We start from the raw sequence: 21,029 nt of genomic DNA on the forward strand, positions 1-21,029 counted from the left end.
GGCTCCTAGGGGTACAGAACGTGACCTGCAGGTATGAGCTCCATCCACCTTGGGTGCCATTAACGTGTGGAAACCGTGGCCTCCGCTACAACAGTGGATCCAATTTATCCACCAAATATATGCCGTGGGCCTACCAAGTACCACAATGGTTGCTACGGCTTAAGTAAAAGTCTGGTAGTTCCACCGTCCTCAAAGCCTTGGTTTACTGGCTTGATAGGCAGAAAACTGAAAGACCAAAAAGAGAAACATCCTCTGGATGTTGGACTGGCATGTGGGGCGTCACGCTCAAGTCACTTGTTCTGTCACTCAGCCTGCCCTGTGCTGTGCAGATGTTCCGAGGTGCAGTGGCTTCAGGTCACAGCCGACTCTGGGGAGCATTTTAAGTTCCAGAGATACTGCGTGGGTCCTGCTGGCTACACAGCCAAGAGTGCAGGATGTGGGTTTGTGGGGACACAGAAGCAGTGGACGATGGTGAAAGTGCCTACCTGTGGTCTCAGGGAGATCACTTCTCTTGGTCCTACAATTCAAGGATGTCAACCTGAGAGTAGATGTCACTGTGACATCCTGGAATGAGGCTTTTCTCCACAGTCTCTTCTCCAAGGCCACTCTCCCTTCCTCCTCACTGTTCTCTCTCTACCAAGAATGCTGTCTGCACCTTTCCTGGTTTTTCTAGTTAATTTCCTAAATTAATTCCTAGGAATTAATTTCCTAGTTAATTCCTAGTTAAGTCATCCTTCGAACAGCAGCTTATCCACAGCTTCCTCCGAGCAGCCACCTGACCCTAGAGTGCTTGCCCCCAGCAGCCTCCACTTCTTCAAAGCCCTCACCATGACGGCAATTCAATAGTGAAGTCTCCAGCAATATCTCCTCCCTCTAAAACATCAGCACCCTGGATTCCAGGGCTCCCTGTCTTCCAGCACCGTGCTCCACACAGCATGGGGCACCCCCAATAACTATTGGCTGGTGGTAGGTGTATGAATAAATGAATGAGTTTACTTCCTGCAGTTCTGAGGGGCATGAGGCTCATCAGAATCAGCACTAGGACTTTAAAAAATATTACGAAGGCTCTACCAGTGACCGTGCCATCACACTCTCCATGCCCTGTGTCTGCCAGCTCATTCCTTGTCCTGGGGTAGAGCATTTCCTTTGAAACACTCTACCCTTCACTCGAGTAAGGCGCCAGGCTGAAGGAAGATATGTGAGGCTTGAAAAGGTCCCACACATGATCGAGACCTTCTCCTACCCAGAATTAAGGGATTTATCCAAGTCTCCCACCTGAGGCCCAGAAAGTTTACACAACTTGCCCAAGGCCACACAGAGTTACCATATGGTAATCTCTGTTTTAACTTTTTTTTTTGAGACCGAGTTTCGCTCTTGTTGCCCAGGCTGGAGTGCAATGGCGCGACCTTGGATTACTGCAACCTCTACCTCCTGGGTTCAGGCGATTCTTCTGCCTCAGCCTCTCGAGTAGCTGGGATTACAGGCTCCCACCACCATGCCCAGCTAATTTTTGTATTTTTAGTAGAGATGGGGTTTCACCATCTTGGCCAGGCTGATCTCAAACTCCTGACTTCAGGTGATCCCCTCGCCTCGGCCTCCCAAAGTGCTGGGAGACATGAGCCACCGTGCCTGGCCTGTTTTAACTTTTTGAGGAACTGTCAAATTGTTTTCCACATTGGCTGTACCATTTTACATTCCCACCGTCAATGTATGAGGGTTCTAATTTCTCCACATTTTCACCAATACTTGCTATTTTATTCTACTTTATAATAGCTATCCTAGTGGATAAGAAATGATGTCTCATTGTGGCTTTGATCTGCATTTTCTTTTTTTTCTTTCTTTCTTTCTTTTTTTTTTTTTTTTTTTTTGAGACGGAGCCTCGCTCTGTCACCCAGGCTGGAGTGCAGTGGCGCAATCTTGGCTCACTGCAAGCTCCGCCTCCCAGGTTCAAGTGATTCTCTGGCCTCAGTCACCCAAGTAGCTGAAACTACAGGCATGTATCACCATGCCCAGCTAATTTTTGTATTTTTAGTAGAGTTGGGGTTTCACTATGTTAGCCAGGCTGGTCTTGAACTCCTGACCTTGTGATCTGTCCGCCTCAGCCTCCCAAAGTGCTGGGATTACAGGCGTGAGCCACCAGATCTGCATTTTCTTAATGACTAATGATGCTGAGCATCTTGTGTTTACTGAACATTTGTTTATCTTCTTTGGAGAGATGTTTATTCAAGCACTTTGCCCATGTTGTAATTGGGTTGCCTTTTTATTGTTTTGTTATAGGAGTGCTTTGTATATTCTGGATATCAGAAGACTCTTAGCAGATATATGATTTACAAATATTTTGTTCCATTCTATGGGTTGTTTTTTCACGCTCTTGGTAGTGTTCATGGATGCACAAAACTTTAATTTTGATGAAGTCCAATTTACCCGTTTTTTTCTTCTGCTGTTTGAGCTTTTGAGTATCATATCTAAGAAACCATTGCTAAATTCAAGCCATGAAAATGTCCCTTTATGTTTGTTTTCTTTCAAGAGTTTTACAGACAGTTTTAGCTCTTTTGTATAGGTTTTTGATACAATCGTCTAGGAACTTTTAGGTGAGGTTTATTTTCTTGTGGATTATTTGGTGAATTTTCATTAAAATAGGAATGTTATCTTTTTGCTTCATTCTAGTCTCATCATTAAAATACCAACAACAAAATGTGCAAGGCACAGCCACTGCTACTAGTAGTGCATGAAGACAACATGCATATCTATCCTTATAAGCCAAGAAAAATAGTGTTCAATATCATGACACCAATGCTTTCACTAATACTTCACACCCTTTCCTATACTCATCCTTCCTTCTGTTTTCCCAAAAGCTTCAGTTGGCCACATACTTATTACAAGCTTTCACTCCCATTCCCAATTCCTTACCACAGGACTGCTCTGGAAACATCACCATTCTGACACTCTGATAAAATTGGATCAGAGAGCTCTTTTGGAACCTGATCCTTTTCCAGGGAAGCCTGAGGTGACCATCACAAAGGTTATATAGGAAAGTCTCAGTCGGGCCGGGGGGCTTGATGGTCACTTGGAAGGATTTCCTTTGGCGTTCATGGTGGGAATGAGTGGTCTGAATTAGAAAATGTACTGTCAAACCTACAGAATATCATTAATCATGACTCTTATCCTACTTCTAAGTCCCAACCATTTCCTACTGCATAATACGCTGGCAGGGCAAATGCTGAATTCTCAATGTGCTTTCTGTTTTCTACCACAAAACAATTAATCAAGAAAAACTTGACCTCAGGTCCTCCTGGTGGAATCACCCAGATATAACAGCATACTACAAATACTCTTAAAATTAAACTTCGGGTTTAATTCCTTAAAGCTAAGCTTCCCTGAATATCACACTTTAATTTCCTTTGATGTAGTTTATATAAATGACAGGTTGCTTTTATAACCATCTCCCTTATAATCCTATACATTTCAACTATTCTACTCTGATAAGGAAATGCACTGAGAGAGAAATGCAGGATAGATGCCCTATTAGATACTTCTCTCATCACTGGAGACATAGATGTAGGATCTTTACACTAAGTCATCTCTAAGGCAGCTCCAACCAGAAGCCTTGATGGTCTGGACAGACATCAGGTCATTCCCGACTAGGAAGGCCCTTTGTAAAGCTAAGGAGGCGGCAGAAGTGAGGCCAGGGTGAGGGACTTCTAACAACAGTCTCAGGAAGTCCTGGCCTTAAATTACAGCATGGACAGTCTTTGGCAGAGGAACCTCTTGAGTCTTTTCAGAACACTGAGAAATGTTCTGGGGACTCAAGAAGAGTACCACATTGGTTTGAATCTCCAGGACCCCATTTAGATTGGACTGAATCCATGAGCCACAGTATTGTAGAAAATCTGAATGGGAAAGAACTTTGGAGCTCCTTTCAGCCCAAGTCAATGACTTTAACAGATGGAGATGCCATGGCTCAGAGAAGTGAAGGGCTCTGTCCAAAAATCATTCTGGCAGCAAGGCACAGTTGAGGCAGAATCCACTCACATTTCAACACCAGCTCATTGAGTTCTCTACTATCTCATGCTGTCTCCTGCAGCTCAATCCCTAGAGCTGGCTCATGCTGAGGTAACTTGCATGCTCACAGTATGAAAATAAAAGAATGCATATAGTATTGGGGTAAATTTCCTCCTCCTTTTCCACGTGGCACATTACTCAACGCTTGATCATTGCCTCTCACTAGCTAATCTCCAACACTACACGTGTAGACCAAAGGGGGAAGAGAGGAGAGGGGAAGTAGAGAGAAAAAGTCAAATCTACTACCCCTTCTGTGACATTAAAAAATAAGGGGTAAGGGTTTGTGTCCTTAGAAGTAGGAGGAGGGAATTCCACCTTATCTTTTCCAAATTACAGAAAGCATAGGTAGATAGGTAGGGCTGGGGTTGGGGGATCTGGGGGACGTTTACCTTCTTGAGGTCTTTCTCAAATCTGGTTTCAGCTGCAGTTGTGTGCTTACTTTGATTATATTTACATTTTGAAAACTTTCCATGTTTATGAACAAGATTAAAATATGCATGTAATTTACATCTCCAAATTCGTGTTTATATTTTTCACAATAAAGTTATTGCTTTCCTTGGAAAGGTACCCACTGAGAAGGAAGGCTGCACAATGCACATTTTAATTACTCTGTATTTTTTGACGGTTTGTAGCTGTTGTTTCATGCTGAGTTGCTGAGCTGTTGCTCCGTATTTACTCCAACTTTGATGAACCCACCTCATTTTCCTATCATTACATTTTGAAATCTGTCATAACAGTCTCACCTCATTGAACCTCCAACTAAACTTCAATTAAGAGCTAGCAACCCCAGCTGATTCTCCTCCTCTACAGCACTGTCTAGCATGTGATTTCCCTAAATCCTACCATTTAAATGTACATGCCACACACTGCCAAGAAATGTACAGAACTATGCTGTGGGTAAGTGTAGCTCAGGGAATAGCCAGGAGGATCCCATCCCTGATGGTGGAAGTCCCTAATTACCATGCCAAGCGCAGAATATGGGGAGAAGCAGGGCTTAAGGAAAAAGAGTGTGATCAAATCAGTGGGAAATGGTATTTCATTGCAGAGATGGGCTACACAAGTCCTCATTTTTGAAAATAGTTTAACTCTTTATCACACACATTTCAGGTGGAACTTGCATTCTAAAATACTACTACTTTCAAGTCACAATGCCTTTGTTTATCTTCAAGCACTCAAAAGACCCTCAAGCATTTAGAAATTGCGTATCCCATGTACACTCTTAAACACTCCTGCAGAAATATTTTTAAATCAATCTATTCTTGATTTATCAAAAACCTGACATACAAAAAGTTAGGTATGCTGTCAATACCACAAAAGCATTGGTGAGAATCTGAGCTCAGATGCAGGGACCATCATAATTCCATGGGAAGCCCATCCCTACAACTATGTCTCCTGCCTTATCTTTAAGGATAGGGCCACCTGTGAACAGAGGCAGACAGCCAGTTCTCTCCCAAATTCAGCCTGTCTCACACCTAACCTGTACCATCCCGTCAGGGGCTTCACTCTGCTCCCAATCCCCAAGCTAGAAGCCCAGCTGCCTCTGAGCCTCCTCTGATCCTCCTGTCTCCACCATCATCTATATATGTAGATGAGGAAAATGCAAAGGAAAAATACACAAACAGCCAGGGCTTTAACAGAGCATCAAAATGAGATATGCTAGGAAAAAGGAAGAGAAATATAATTATTATAGTTAGAAGTATTTAATCCATCCCTATTTTTCCTAACAGACAAAGGATTCAAAAGCTCAGCTTCAATACTCAATTTTAGGGCCCTTTTAATGTATTGTATCACCAAGGGAAAATAAGTCAACTGTATTTATATCAGCTTACAGAGTGTTTATCATAAATCCAGAAAAACTGAAACTCACTGTTATTTTAAAATTGTTAATAATTATATTAGTTGACTATAAACTAAACAGTCAAATCTCAATAGCTCTTCTGTGTAGCAGTAAACAATTTAAAAATATTTTAAAATCCCATCCATAATTTAAGAAAAATAAATAAGGATAACCTCAACAAGAAATGTTTGAGATTTGTTTTTAAAACTTCAGAGTTAGCCAGGTGTGATGGTGTCTGTAGTCTCAGCTACTCTGGAGGCTGAGGCAGGAGAATCACTTGAACCCGGGAGGTGGAGGTTGCAGTGAGCCAAGTGTGCACCACTGCACTCCAGCCTGGATGACACAGTGAGACTCCATCTCAAAAACAAGAACAACAACAACCAAAAAGACCAAACAAAAAAAAGGAAAATAAAAATCTTCTGAGTTTTACTGAAAGATACAAAAAAAGACCTGAAAGGGACTGAGCTAGACTTCTCAGATACCTCCCAATTCTGGTATATGATATAAAGCCAAATCAATGTACGAAGAGGAGCAAACCACAAACTACATTAATTTTAAAAAAATTATTGAGGCAAAATTCAAGTAACATGAAATCTACCATTTTAAAGTAAACAATTCAGGGGCATTTAGTATATTCACAATGTTGTAAACCATAATCACCTCTATTTGGCTCTGAAATATTTCCACTGTTTCAAAGTAAAACCCTATAACCAATGCGTAATTTCTCCCCATTCCCCATCAATATGAGAACTATTTTTTCTTTTTCTTTTTTTTTTTTTTTGAGACAGAGTCTTGCTCTGTCTCCCAGGCTAGAGCACAGTAGCACCATCTCGGCTCACTGCAACCTCTGCCTCCCGGGTTCAAGTGATTCTCCTGCCTCAGCCTCCTGAGCAGTTGGGATTACAGGCATGCATCACCACACCCTAATTTTTGTATTTTTAGTACAGATGATGTTTCACCATGTTGGCCAGGCTGGTCTCAAACTCCTGACCTCAGGTGATCTGCCCATCTCGGCCTCCCAAAGTGCTGGGATTACAGGCATGAGCCAGCATGCCTGGCTTACTTTTTACAATGATTTTACTGTATTAAAACATTTTACACTGCACTGAAAAGAAGAACATGAGAAAATGTTCATGGGTACCATTTGCTTGTACTGGTAGATTTTCCAGTGGATGTGCTGCCTCTCATTTACGTGTTTCTGACCAGTTCCTAGCAGAGAACTCAGTACAACAGAGCAGGCATTCAATTATATTTGTTGAATGAATAAATTAATGGCCAATACACTAAAAAAAAAAGACTATTTACAAAATGAAAGTCCTAAACTTTATAAGAATAATGCCGGTTATCTACATTACAAAGAAATGTCTTTGCTTTATCCAAAAACTACTACAACAGCAGCAAACCACCAATGTTCTAAATTCTTAGAACATCAACATTTATTTACTTCATTAAAATTAGGCTTATATCCATTAAGTACAGAAACCATTAACAAGTCATTTGACTTCCCTAATTCCCACATTGGTACCTGTAAATTAGAGAGTAAGTATCAGTCTTCTATTAGCAGACAATATTGTTAAAGAGCTAATAATTTTCTGTCAGATATTTATCACTAGGACAAGGTATTTCAATTATGTTATTATTTTTATGAACAGAAATTAGCGATCTGAATCAGAGCCTATAGTTAAAAGCATATTTGGTTTTCAGAAAGTTAAGTGGTCTGTCAGTGTGCTGACGATGTCAAGAACCTATTGATGGCATGAAGAGATGGGAGATGAGAAGCAGAGACAGTGATTTCATATCCTGATGACTAATTGATATTGAGTGCTTATCCATGGGGTCATGTCTCAAAAAAGTGCCGCAGTACTGTCTACTGGGGTCGTCTTCCACACTGCTCTGTCAACACTGGGTGAAGAAACCACGTTACAGGGCTTCCCACGTGCAACTTGACATTGATAAGAATACTTTAAGATTTCTGTGTTCTTTCACCTAAAACCCTATAGTCGTTAATTTTACCAAGAAGAAGATCACACAGGTTCAGGCAGGAGTGACAATGCTGAAGTCATTTAATCCTCACATTACAGGCAAACTTCAGTGAGATTTTGCAAATGTACCATTTCCTCTTGAACATTTTCCTGAATCTTTATTTTAATTAAATTAATTAATTAATTTCTTTATTTTGAGACAGAGTCTTGCTCTGTTGCCTAGGCTGGAGTGCAGTGGTGCGATCTCAGCTCACTGCAAGCTCCACCTCCTGGGTTCACACCATTCTCCTGCCTCAGCCTCCCGAGTAGCTGGGACTACAGGTGCCCACCATCACACCCAGCTAATTTTTTGTATTTTTAGTAGAGACTGGGTTTCACCATGTTAGCCAGGATGGTCTCGATCTCCTGACCTCGTGATCCACCCGCCTCAGCCTCCCAAAGTGCTGGGATTACAGGCGTGAGCCACCGTACCCAGCCTATTTATTTACTTTTGAGACGGAGTTTGGCTCTTGTTGCCCAGGCTGGAGTGCAACGGGGTGATCTCAGCTCACTGCAACCTCCACCTTCCGGGTTCAAGTGATTCTCCTGCCCCAGCCTCCCGAGTAGCTGGGATTACAGGCACCCACCACCATGCCTGGTTAGTTTTTGTATTTTTAGTAGAGACGAGGTTTCACCATGTTGGCCAGGTTGGTCTCGAACTCCTGACCTCAGGTGATCTGCCCGCCTTGGCCTCCCAAAGTGCTGGGATTATAGGCGTGAGCCACTGCGCCTGGCTGAACATTTTCCTGAATCTTTATACAATTCCATTTATATGATCTAATATTCTTTTTTTAAGGGATGGCAGGAAATGTACACGAAAACACATCTAATTATCACTTATAGTCAGTTTTCTAATCATAAAATTCTGAACACAAAAGCTTGCAAGACAAACAGAGTAATCTAATGTGGCTGAAGAAACTAACCACTTAAAGATCCTACTTAGCACCACTCTAATTTGTGTCCCACAGTAAGATGGATAATCAATTCCCTTTTAGCCATGAATGGAAATGACCATTGTAAATGGCAAAAGTGCTGCTGCGTATTTGACTATATTCTATTTGGCACATTCTATTAATTTTATTTAAGCATTTTGCTAAAAGAGCAGACTCACAAATCACCCTTCCTATGTCATGTTCTTTATGGATCTTTCTCTCCATTATCATCTGACCTTCCCCACGGGGTCTCAGCTCTTCCCGACCCTCAGAACAGGGCTCATTCTGCATACTCAACATCAGCCATTTCTAGATATGCTCTCTGAGGTGATATGCTAGAAATAAATGCTGAATAAATAAATCCAGCTAAAATCAGCCAGAGCACAGGAGAGAAGGCTTATCTGAGAGGTGGGAGCAGGTAGCACTGGAAAACATGAGTGAGAAACTGGCACTTTTTTTTTGTTGGCTGCTGAGGAATTTTTCAGTACTCCAAGTCTTATATTTTTAAATTGATCTACCTACAACACCCTATTTTAAATTTATGAACATTTATAGCATTTTCATTCTTTTTGAGACAGAGTTTCGCTCGTTGGCCAGGCTGGAGTGCAACGGCGCTATCTTGGCTCACTGCAACCTCCGCCTCCTGGGTTCCATCAATTCTCCCGCCTCTGCCTCCAGAGTAGCTGGGATTACAGGCACCTGCCACCACGCCCAGCTAATTTTTGTATTTCAGGAGAAACGGGGTTTCGCCATGTTGGCCAGGCTGGTCTCGAACTCCTGACCTTTAGTTCATGCCTGTAATCCCAGCACTTTGGGAGGCTGAGGTGGGTGCATTTTCATTCTTTATTCTACTGGTGTTGCTTTACTGTTAGTCTTGGAAAATATTTGCAGGATATGAAGAGAGCTATTATAGTGGCAATCTATTTTATCTTTTCCCTTCTACTCCCATAACATGTTCAAAGCCTTGAAAAACAAGGTGTGTGTCCCAGTAAAAGGCAGAGTGAGTCCTTCTGCTTGTAGAACTTGGGGTATCTGGGGCTGAACTCAGATATTAATCCTCACATGTGTCCCCTCTCGTTTTTCAGAGCTGGCTTCAGAACGTCTCAGCAGTGACTGCTGACCACTGAATTTTCAGGTAAAACATTACCAGATAAAGTTAGCCCCGGGTGATCCTGCTCAGCAACTCAGAAGGGAAGGGAGCTTCAGAACTGCTTTCTATCCTCATTCCAAAGCCTCTGGGTGGGACCCAAGGTGAAGACAATCTCTCTGTATCTTGACGCCCACACTAGTATTATAAAACTCCATGGTATTGTAATCCAAAGGGAGAAAAAACAGTTGTACAAAACAAAAGTGTCAATAAGAAATAGACATCAGAGGCCAGGTGCGGTGGCTCATGCCTGTAATCCCAGCACTTTAGGAGGCTGACGTGGGGGGATCACCTGAGGTCAGGAGTTCAAGACCCTGTCTCTACTAAAATTAGCGGGGCATGGTGGTGTGTGCCGGTAATCCCAGCTACTTGGGAGGCTGAGGTGGGAGAATCGCTTGAACTTGGGAAGCAGAGGTTACTGTGAGCCAAGGTCATGCCACTGCACTCCAGCCTGAGCGACAGAGCCAGACTCTGACTCAAAAAAATAAAAATAAAAATAATAAATGAAATAAAAATATAAAAAAAGACATCACATGTAAAATATGCTGAGATTATTCTGGCATGATTCTATCTGGACAGAATGCAGACATTCCTGCTTCAATGCCACCTAACACTGTGTGTGAGATCCTCCACGTACAGGGAAAAGCTGCAAAGAAAACCATGTGCTTAGGCCACTTTTTGGCTTCACAACCTTTGGCTTCTCTCAAGAGAATATTAGAGTATAGAACTGATCATAAGGCAAATTTCTGCACCAAGAATTTACCTTTCCAATGGAGAAAAGTTTGTGTTTACTGAATATAAAATAAATTAATTAAAAAGGCTTGTAATCCAACTAAAAGACATCCAAGATGATGTTGGAACAATCTAACAAAAAATGATCATTTTGTGATAAACACCCGTAAGAGCAGTCAAATTAAGTCAGTAAGTGTAAACGAAAAACTGTCATGGTTATTTTCTATCTAACGCCATGACTTAAAGGCTTACAGAAAAATAAAATTAAAAAATCATTCAGTTATCTCTCGAATCTCCTCTCCAACATAATCACGCTAAGGAATAATATGCTTAATTATGGACTTGATTTCTAGCACTGGGAAAGTAGATGGTTTTTAGAAACTACTTCCATTGGGCTAAAAAAAGAGGACACTCGGAAACCTAGCAGTAGTAAAGGAGTAAATGATACAGACTCTTTAATGTAACATGCAACCTACTGAGGGACTTGGAAGATCTGCAAGGTAGTCTAAAGAGTGAATGTAAAAAAAGGCTGGCTACTGCTTAGGTAAATAGTGTAGTGTGAAATGGTACAAAATCAATGGATGACAGAGAAAAGCATGATTCCACTTCTACCTCACTTCTGCCTGCACACCATAAACCATCCTCAAAGTTACAAGCAGAACAAATTAAGAGAGGACTCACCCCAGTTAGATGGCAATAGTAAGAGAATGTTTCAACCACTTTACATGGCAGCCCCAGGGAAAACAGCACCCATGGCATTGGAGGGACTGGCAGATACAGTCACAGAACAACTCTCTAAAAGAAACCACAGCCGGAAAAAGCAAATGTCCTAGCTCTTCCCTAAGATAGGATCCTCAAATTGCAGACTAATTTGTTGCTGGGTCCCCAAAATCACCAGAGGCTGTGTGGCGCGGTAGGCAGGAACATGGACCTTTGCAAACCCAATTCTGCCATTAGTTACATATGTCCCCGCAGTGGGGGCGTCATCTGATTTCTCTAGACCATACGTTTTTCATTTGTAGAACTGAGACAGCAACAGCACCTACCAAATGTGAGGGCTAAAAATGAGGCAACGCATATAAAGCATTTACAAGGTGCCTACTACACAACAGCTGATCAGTGTATAAATGCAATTATTTTATTTTAGAATTACATAAAAAGTATTGTCGTATTTAGAAAAGAAAGCAATGATTACTAGGAGGCAACAAGAGTTCACAAGAACCAGATGATGTTATCTCTACCATTCTCCTCTGGTTTTTAAATATAATGTGTTTAGATTTCTGCAAGATTGATTTCCCAGTGGGTAGAAGGAAATGATGGATTGGTTGCTCATATAGCTGGACGGACTGGTAGCTAATTGAACAGCCATGCCTAAGGAGTATTGTTCAACAAATACTTTATTGTGCTTACTATGTGTTCGGCATGTCCTATATGCTAAGGATTCATAAGTGAATAAGACAGACAAAAATTCCTGTCCTCATGGAGTTTATATTGTAATGAGATGAGGCAGTAAAATAATAAATAAATTATACAGTATAGTAGAATATGGAATGTTACAGGGAAAAGTTAGACCAGGGTAAGGGTATGGGACTGTGGGATGGGGCTTTATGCTTGTAATCTGTCTGTTAAATAAGCATGCTATCTGACAAACAAAACACAGTATACGCCCCAGGCTGTTAGCCTCCTCCCCTCCTCCTACTTACAAACCTGTAGTATTTTTTTCCTTCCACTATGAGAACTTCATTACTCTGAGTCATAATTGTGTGTTTAATGTTTACCTTTGTCGCTAAGCTGAAAGCTCCAGAGTCTAGGGAGAACGGCAAGACCAAGGAAGGGTCTCAGCATTTGAGGAATGGCTGCAGAAAGTGTCACGGGAAGGAGAATCAAATGGACCACACTGGATGCCTCGTGTTTTTAAAGGACATTGTTATTAATGGGACAGGGTTCATACTCATTCTGGGTCATTCCAGACACAGGAGTTTGAACTAATGGGGGAAAGTCCAGGGACCATTCCAGCTTCCCAAAAGTTCTTTTTCACATTTAGAATAATCTACAAAGAAAGTAAGCATGATTGATTTCATGTTCAATCAGAAGTTAAATGATTGAGTGGAAGTTACTTATTACCCTACACTTCTAAAATGTAAGATTCTAACTTTAAGACTATAATTCTGGTCATTTCCAACAATTTTATTAATAAAACGTTGAATGGTAAATTTCTGTATTTTCTGGGTTAGTGTAGTAGTAAGTCTATGACTTCTTTGTTAAGAAAACCCATACAGAGAATACAAAGATTATTTATTCTAAAAGTACCAATCTAAAATTATGAAATAAGAGTCATTATAGTAGCTAACAAATTAAATGGATTAATTGGGTAGAGATTTGAGAGATTACAATTAATGATAAATCAATAAAGTATTCAACATGAAAATCTATTACAACCTGTTTATGTTATTTAACTTCAAGCATTCAGTTCTGTATGCTTATAATTAGCAAGCTATAAAAGATGCCATCCATAAAAACATAATGAGAAGAACTGTTTATAATGATAATTAAGATTCATTTGCTCAGAGAGAAGGGTTCACAAGGCTACAGGTTGCAGCAAACAAAGGGTTAAGCTCATTATTGAGGAAAATACTACATTTAGGCAGCATTTATTAGACATTTAACCCTATCAGGCAGAGCCTTGCCTTAGAAAATACATCATAAATAATGCTTCTTACAAGACAGGCAAGATTTTCCAAAGTGAGGTAGCAACTACTGCGAGTCCATGACATTCTGTAACTTTGCTGGGCTTGACTCATCCAACTGTGTTAGTAATAATTAAACTCTAGCTGATGGCTTTTATGTTCTCTTTCTGGTTTCTCAAGTCTTCCCTGCATTGATGTTTTATTAAAAATATATTGTGTATTGTGAAGGCCAGTGGAGAAAAAATTTTACATTTTCCCTTTCCGCCTCTGGGCTGGAGTTTGCCTTCTATAGCACTTTGTCTCATACTCCGAGCACTGTTTGAGGCTTCTCATGGGCTTGCCAGTGGCAAAATTGAGGCTCAGAGGTGGGAAACATAAACCCATAATACAAAGACCCCCACTTTTTAGATCCTTTTGTAATTCTAGCTTTAGAAAAATCAAAGTTTTCATTCAGCAGAGAAGAAGCTTCTTCTCCCTTTCACAGAAACTCTAATATCTATAAAGACCCACTCAGTGAAGCCTAAAATGCTTTCTAGACACATAATTGTAGCAATAAAAGTGTGTCTTCACCTCCCACTGTACCTCTGAGCTGATAGATACAATTTGTTACTCCATTGACAACCTGCCAACACTTCACAATAATTAGAGCCAATTGTCCTTTTCTAGATATAGCATAATGTAACCTTCAATATTAACGTTTTTTTCCCCCATCAGTGCAGGCCTAAGACAGAACAACTCTAAGACTAGTCCTAGCCTGAAGTCACAGAGACCTTTAATGCAGGTCACGGGCAGGACAGCAATGATCAAGGGTAAACTCTAACACATGAACTGGTAACCCAGCAGTCAGCCACTGTGTGGCCTGCTACATTAACCGCCCTCTGAGCCAAGCAGGCACCCCAGCGGTCCTCATTTAAAAAGAAAAAAATATAAGAATCTTAACAGAGAGATTGGGGGGCTTATTTTTCATGATCATGTGCCTTTAAAAGGAAAGTCCTAGAGTCAGCCCTGATCAATACAGCCTCTCCTGCTTCCTGCTTTCAATCTGTTAAGCAAGAAAATGCTTTCATGTTGGCACTAATCCCACTGTGCCCCCAAAGAAGAGAAAAAAACCTCCCGAGAGACTGTCTATTTAATATCCACACAGTCGGTTTTTAGAAAAACAAAACAAAACAAAAAACCCAAGGAAATGAAGACTATCAGGAGAACACTCCCGGAAAAACCCTCCTGAAAACATGCCTGAGTAAAAGAAAAGTCAAAAGACTAGATAGAGAAATGATGTCCAGGGAGCTCATAATCTGCTTGTGCAAGAATTCTAGTTTCTAGAAAGTCACTGATTAATAAATTCATGTGCTCATTCATTCATTCACAGATAACTGCTGGGCACCAATGCTGTGCCAGTACCAGGGATACCATAGCGAGCAAAACCCGTAGGGCCTACTTCTCAGGGAGCTTGCACACTCTACGGGGGAGCAGGCAAAAAACAAACACAACAATTTTAGATAGTGACAAGTACTTGCAAACAAAGTAAATAGTGTGATGTAAAAAGGCTGGTCTGATCATTACGATTCCTTTCAGCATGAAACTTCCCTCATATCACAAGGTATAATGAGGACTTTTAGTCCTTTGAATGGAAGTCCTAAGATGAGAGACTATATTAATCATAATAGGTGTAAAAGACAAAAATACAACAACGTAAATTTCAAATGAAGAAGCAATATGCAATCTCAATTTCTACCACATCCCCAAGACCCTTGGAAGAACCTATTTATAGCTTTATCGCAGCCATTTTGAAAAGGTAGAGAAAAAAACATCACAGGTTTTTGAAAAGAAATTTTGCAAATAACATGGCAGTATTGCAAAATGCAAATGGAAATGCTGCTGAGCCATCTGCTCAATATTACAGCAACATTGGGAAAAGGCTCTGAAAGAAATGATGTTTGAAATCATTAAAAAAATAACATGTCAAGTTTAAAATACTCAAGAATCTTAAAACCAGCATCAACACATTCAGCAACCATATGGCCCTACAGCAGGTTAAAAAAATAATCGCCCTGCTTGCAATTTCTACTTCAACCCAATGGTTTCTAAAACATGTTTCTTTTTCCCATTTGAGTACCTTTTCTTTCCATTGAATTCCTTGGTGTTTACAGTTACTTGAATTATACCTGGAGCATAATTTTTGTTTCACCCTTTCCGAAGTAGAAATAAGATAGTAAGGAAGATTAAAAGTCACCTGTTCAAGAAAAAGGAATGTGCAGATGACTCTATATAAATTGTTGAACACATCTCGTTTTAGGTTTATTGATTTCTCCATCCTGATCTCACTGTCTCAGTAATAACTGCTAATCTCATTGAGTATCGTAATTTTCCAGGCACTCTGCTAAGTGCTTTACAGTCATTATATCATTTAATCACCACAAATTCATAAAGTTGATGCTGTTATTATCTACATTTTCTAGATGCGAAATTTCCTCAAGGTCATACAGGTAACATGCGGCAGAGCCACAGTCCAAACAATTGTGGGAGCCACGTTTGTGCTCTTAACTGCTATTATACGCAACAATTCAGTGTTCAGATGTTTGTGCTGACTTCTCAAGGTTAAAAATGGGCAACATAGCAAGATCCCATCTCTGCAAAAACATTGTAATTTTTTAAATTACAAAATTTATGAAGGCCCAGAGAATTACAAATTTATAATGGAAATCCTTGGTGTTTCAAATGAATTAAAAAAGTAGTTTCATTCAACTTACTAGCTTCACATAGTAGCTTGTGGATACAGTAGGAACTCAATACATGATTACTGATAGCAGTATTAATTCACATATAAAAATATTACATCAAATGATCAGCGTCTGGTGCATGCATTTTAAATGCTAAAGTTCCTTTTGTATCTGGATCATAAGAAGACTTTTTAAAATTACAAATAATATTTAAAGGTGATGATTAGTTTAGAACGGACCTGAGGGAAGTCAGGCAGTAGGAATATCTGCCAAACACTTAAGTTCTCTAAATGTAGAGATATAAATGAAGTTACAAATGTAACACTATCAATAGCAAAAAAAAAAAAAAAAAAAAAAAGGAATAGATGAGCGTTACTGATGTGCATGGCCTCATGCAATGGTCTCAGTGCAGAACTTTATTTGGTCTTATGAAACACTTTACCAAAACTTTCACTTGGCATTCCTCTGTCTGTTGCTTTTGCCTAATGATCTTATCTCTTCACTGATTAGCAATCTTGTCTGTCTTTAGCAACCCTTTAAATCTCATGCAGCTAAAAGTTATAAATAAAACAAAGCAAATAAACAACGTGGGTAAAATAAATCAGTGTGATAAGCAGTTGTGAAGTTACAAACTTATTACAGAAAAATCCATGTAAACAAATCCACTAAACACATAGTCATTAATTACAGCTCACAACCTCCCATCACTTCTGCCTTCTGTTCTCTAATTTGGGGTGCTTGGTAAATCTCTGGTCTAGAGTGGCATTTTATTTTTGCAATCCTTGGCTGTAGGTAGAGCTTGGCCTCTTCTCCACTCATCAGGAAGTCTTGAAAACAAAGACGCTAAGGTTTAGAGTATTATAACTGGAAATATGAAAGGCATTTTGCAATATTACCAAAAACTTGAAATGAAGGTTAAGAAATAGATCTGCATATAATGATCCATTTATTTTTGATGAAAATGATTTGTCAAAAGGTAACTCAGTGAGGAAAACGTAATGGTTTTAAAAATGGTTCTAGAACAACCGGCTACCCATATGCAAATAGATGAACCTTGAACCTTGCCCCATAGCACATAATTAAATCGTCTCAAACTGGATCTCAGACCTAAATGTAAGAGCCAAAATACAAAATTTCTAGAAGAGTAAACATGGGTGAAAATCTTAATGATTTTGGGGTTACGAAAATATTTCCTAAATAAGACACAAAAACACAAACTACAAAAAATCATTAAAATTAAAAACTTTTCTTCTTCAAAAAACTGTAAAAAAATGAAGAGATAAAGGGTAAAGGGTTTCTTTTGGGTGTGATGGAAATGTTTGAAAATTGGTTGTGGTGATGGTTGCATAAGTCTGAATACAGTAAAAACACTGAATTGTACACTTTGAATTAGCGAATGGTATGATGTGTGAGTTACATCTTATAAAGCTGTTACAAAAAAATTAAGAGAATACACAGTCTGGAAGAAAATATTTGCAAAACATATATTTGGCAGAAGGTTTGTAACCAGACTTTACAACTCTTAGAGCTCACTAAGAAGACAATCACCTCAATAAAATGAGAGCAAAAAAAAATATCTTGATGGAGTATGTCAAAAGGACAGATAGCCAATAGAAAGAACTTCTAATGGCTAAAGCTAGAACAAGAAAAGAATTAAACAAAGTAGCACTGGATTATAAGGTGAAGTATTAAAAAAATTTTCATGATCCCATATTGATATAAATGAATGCCCAAATAAATAAATAGGATAGGATAAATATCTTGCACATAAGAATTAAAATAATTTATGTAGCTACTCTGCCCTCAAGAAGGTGGAGCGTAACTCCCCAGTCCTTAAGTCTGAGCTGCCAATAATGACTTCTTTCCAAAGAGTATAGCATGGAAGGAGGGAAAAAGGATAATTCTGGAGTGGAGAAACCTGTCAAACACTGCCTCTGCCAAGTGATTAAGGTTAATGTCAACTGTGCTAAGTCATATTGATAGTATGTAGACCTGATATGATATGATTAGACTGGCACTTTGCCTGTGTGGTCTTCCTCCCTAAAACCCATAATCCCAGTCTAAACATAAGAAAAACATCATACAAACCCAAATTGAGGGGTAGTCTATAAATGTCAGACCAATATGCCTTAAAACTCAAGGTCATCAAAAATAAGGGAAGTCTGAAAAACTGTCACAGTCTATAGAAGTCTAAGAAGATATGACAACGAAATGTGTGGTATCCTAGATGAAATTCAAGAGTAAGAAAGACATTAGGTAAAAACTAAGCAAATCTGAATAAAATATTGACTTTAGTTAATAATAATGTATCAATATTTGTTCCTTTGTTGTAATAAATATACAATACTAATATAAGATGTTAACAATATGATTTAAACAAGAACCAGAATTTTATTACACAATATTCAAAATGTCCAAGATATAATCCAAAATTACTAGGCATACAAAGAACCGGGAAAATATGAACTCACATGGGGAGAGACAACAGATGCCAACAGTGAGATCATCCAGATATTGAAGTTATCAAATTCATTGAATTGTCCATTTAAAATTGGTGAATTTTATTACACATAATTATGCCTCCAAACAAAAGGAACAAAACAGCAGCAAAAGTTTTAAAAAGAGTACAGATAACATTGAAGCATTACATTAGTATTAGTTTAGCTTGAGAGTGAGATAAATTGATTCTTATGGACTATTCTGGAACCAAATAACTACTATTCACACCATTATTTCTTAGATAAATTACGTTTTAAGTTTCAAACAATCAGCTTACAAAAAACCTTCTGGCACCTAATCCTTTCTTAAGTGGATGGCCAAGCATTTCAGAAAATGTGGAACTCCAGAGACCCCATTTAAACCCAGGAACATGAGACTTCTGATTATTTTGGTATTAAATTATATATAAGTATGTCAATGTTATTCATATCTCTCAAAGGATTTTGGAGACAGTTTGGAAGAAAGGATTTTAGAAAACTCTCTAAAATGATCTCGGCTCACATGGGGCATATAGGAGAGAACTATTAAACTTTCTCCCTTCCTCTGGCATTGAAATTACTGTTAGAAATGAATGAGTTCTGCTTTTATAGAGTACTACTCATTAAGTTCCTCAGTCCTTTCCTAGAAAGAACCACAGAGACAAACAGTGTTCTAATTTTTATCTTTACTTTTTAACTAAACTATTTGCATAGGTACATAGGTTTCAAGAAGATTGCTCAAATGAATATTTATTTTCTCACAGAGAAACATCTGTGAAACTGATCATCTTTCACTCTAAATAAATAAATAATCATAATTGGTATCTGTTTGAGAGCTCATTTGCAAACTGTTCCTATAATTGTGCCACTCATTTACAGGCACAACAGAGAGAATCAGAACATAATCCTGCACCCTACTTATTTGCATTAATTGTGATCAATTGTCACAGTTTGTTTATAAGACTGAATAATTTTTAATTCTAAAATAATTATGCTGATTATCAAATGATTCTGTATGATTTAGTTTTTAGAAAATGTTTAATACAATCATTGCATTCCCAGACGTTTAACTACAGGGCTGTTTATTTCACTGTATTTGCTTTACGTCCAAGAACTGAGAGGTTTTTCCAAGTCATTCTGTCAAGAGTTCATTACAAAAATAAACTAAAGTGAATATATGTTGTGCTTTTTAGGTGTAATAAACATTAAGATATAGGAATGTAACATTAGAGCTCATACACACACAAATCCCAGCTTGCAGCAGATCAACTTCCTGTGTCTGATGGTGAAGGATCCCACTCATCCTTCAACCCTACTCAATTCAACCTTGGTCCTAAAAATAATTAATCATTCTCTTTCATATTCTTCCAAAGTACTTTGTGTCTCCATTGTCACATTTTTCCTTGACTACCTTTAAGTTAGGGAAGTCCTTCTCCTCAAATTGACCTTAAACCCATGGAATTCAAGATCTCATTAATGACTTTTTTCCCCTGACATAAACTAAAGAAAAATAGCTGGTTTACCACATTATACTGGATTCCTGTTCAGAAAATAATTCACTCCCCTCCTCCTCCCACTGTGGATGGAATATCCTCCCCTACCCCTTGAGTTTGGTTGGTCAACTAACTTGCTTTGACCAATGGGACGGACTGGACATGACAGCAGCTGAGGCTTAAAATGTGCTTGCTCAGCAGGGCTCACCAGCCTGAACTCCCACCATCATCATGAAAAGGACATGCCCCAGGTAGCACATGGTTGAAGGAGGACTGACTTGCAGATCAGATCTGAATTCAACCTTCAACATGGAGCTGGGCCCAACCAGTTCCAGCCTGGGCTGGCAGGCCCACAACGGAAGCAAGTGAATAAATAATTGCTGTTTTGGCAGGGCGTGGTGGCTCATGCCTGTAATCCCAGCACTTTGGGAGGCTGAGGGGGGCAGATTGCTTGAGCCCAGGAGTTCGAGACCAGCCTGAGCAATGTGGCGAAACCCTGTTTCTACAAAAAAAAAAAAAAAAAAAAAAAATTAGCTGGGCATGGTGGCATGCACCTGTAGTTCTAGCTAGTCGGGAGACTGAGGTGGGAGGACTGCCTAAGCCCAGGAGGTTGAGGCTGCAGTGAGCCACAATCTCCCCACTGCACTCCAGCCCGGGCAACAGAGTGAGACCTTGTCTTAAGAAAAAAAATGCAGCCACAAAAAAGAACGAGATCATGTTCTGTGCAGGGACATGGATAGGGCTGGAGGCCATTATCCTTAGCAAACTAACACACGAGCAGAAAACCAAATACTGCATGTTCTCACTTATAAGTGGGAGCTAAATGATGAGAACACATGGACACATAGAGGGGAAAAACAGTCACTGGGGACTTTTGGAGGGTGGAGGGTGGGAGGAGGGAGAGGATCAGGAAAAATAACT

The 21,029-nt window shown here is 39.5% G+C and overlaps 1 protein-coding gene across 10 annotated transcripts in view; it reads right to left on the reverse strand.

Moving 5' to 3' along the window:
• AFF3 (ALF transcription elongation factor 3) overlaps nt 1-21,029 on the reverse strand; it is a 569,022-nt gene that overhangs the window by 294,591 nt on the left and 253,402 nt on the right. The window lies entirely within an intron of this gene.

This window comes from Gorilla gorilla, chromosome 12 (genome assembly GCF_029281585.2).
Source record: "Gorilla gorilla gorilla isolate KB3781 chromosome 12, NHGRI_mGorGor1-v2.1_pri, whole genome shotgun sequence".
In the NCBI taxonomy this organism is placed as follows: domain Eukaryota; kingdom Metazoa; phylum Chordata; class Mammalia; order Primates; family Hominidae; genus Gorilla; species Gorilla gorilla.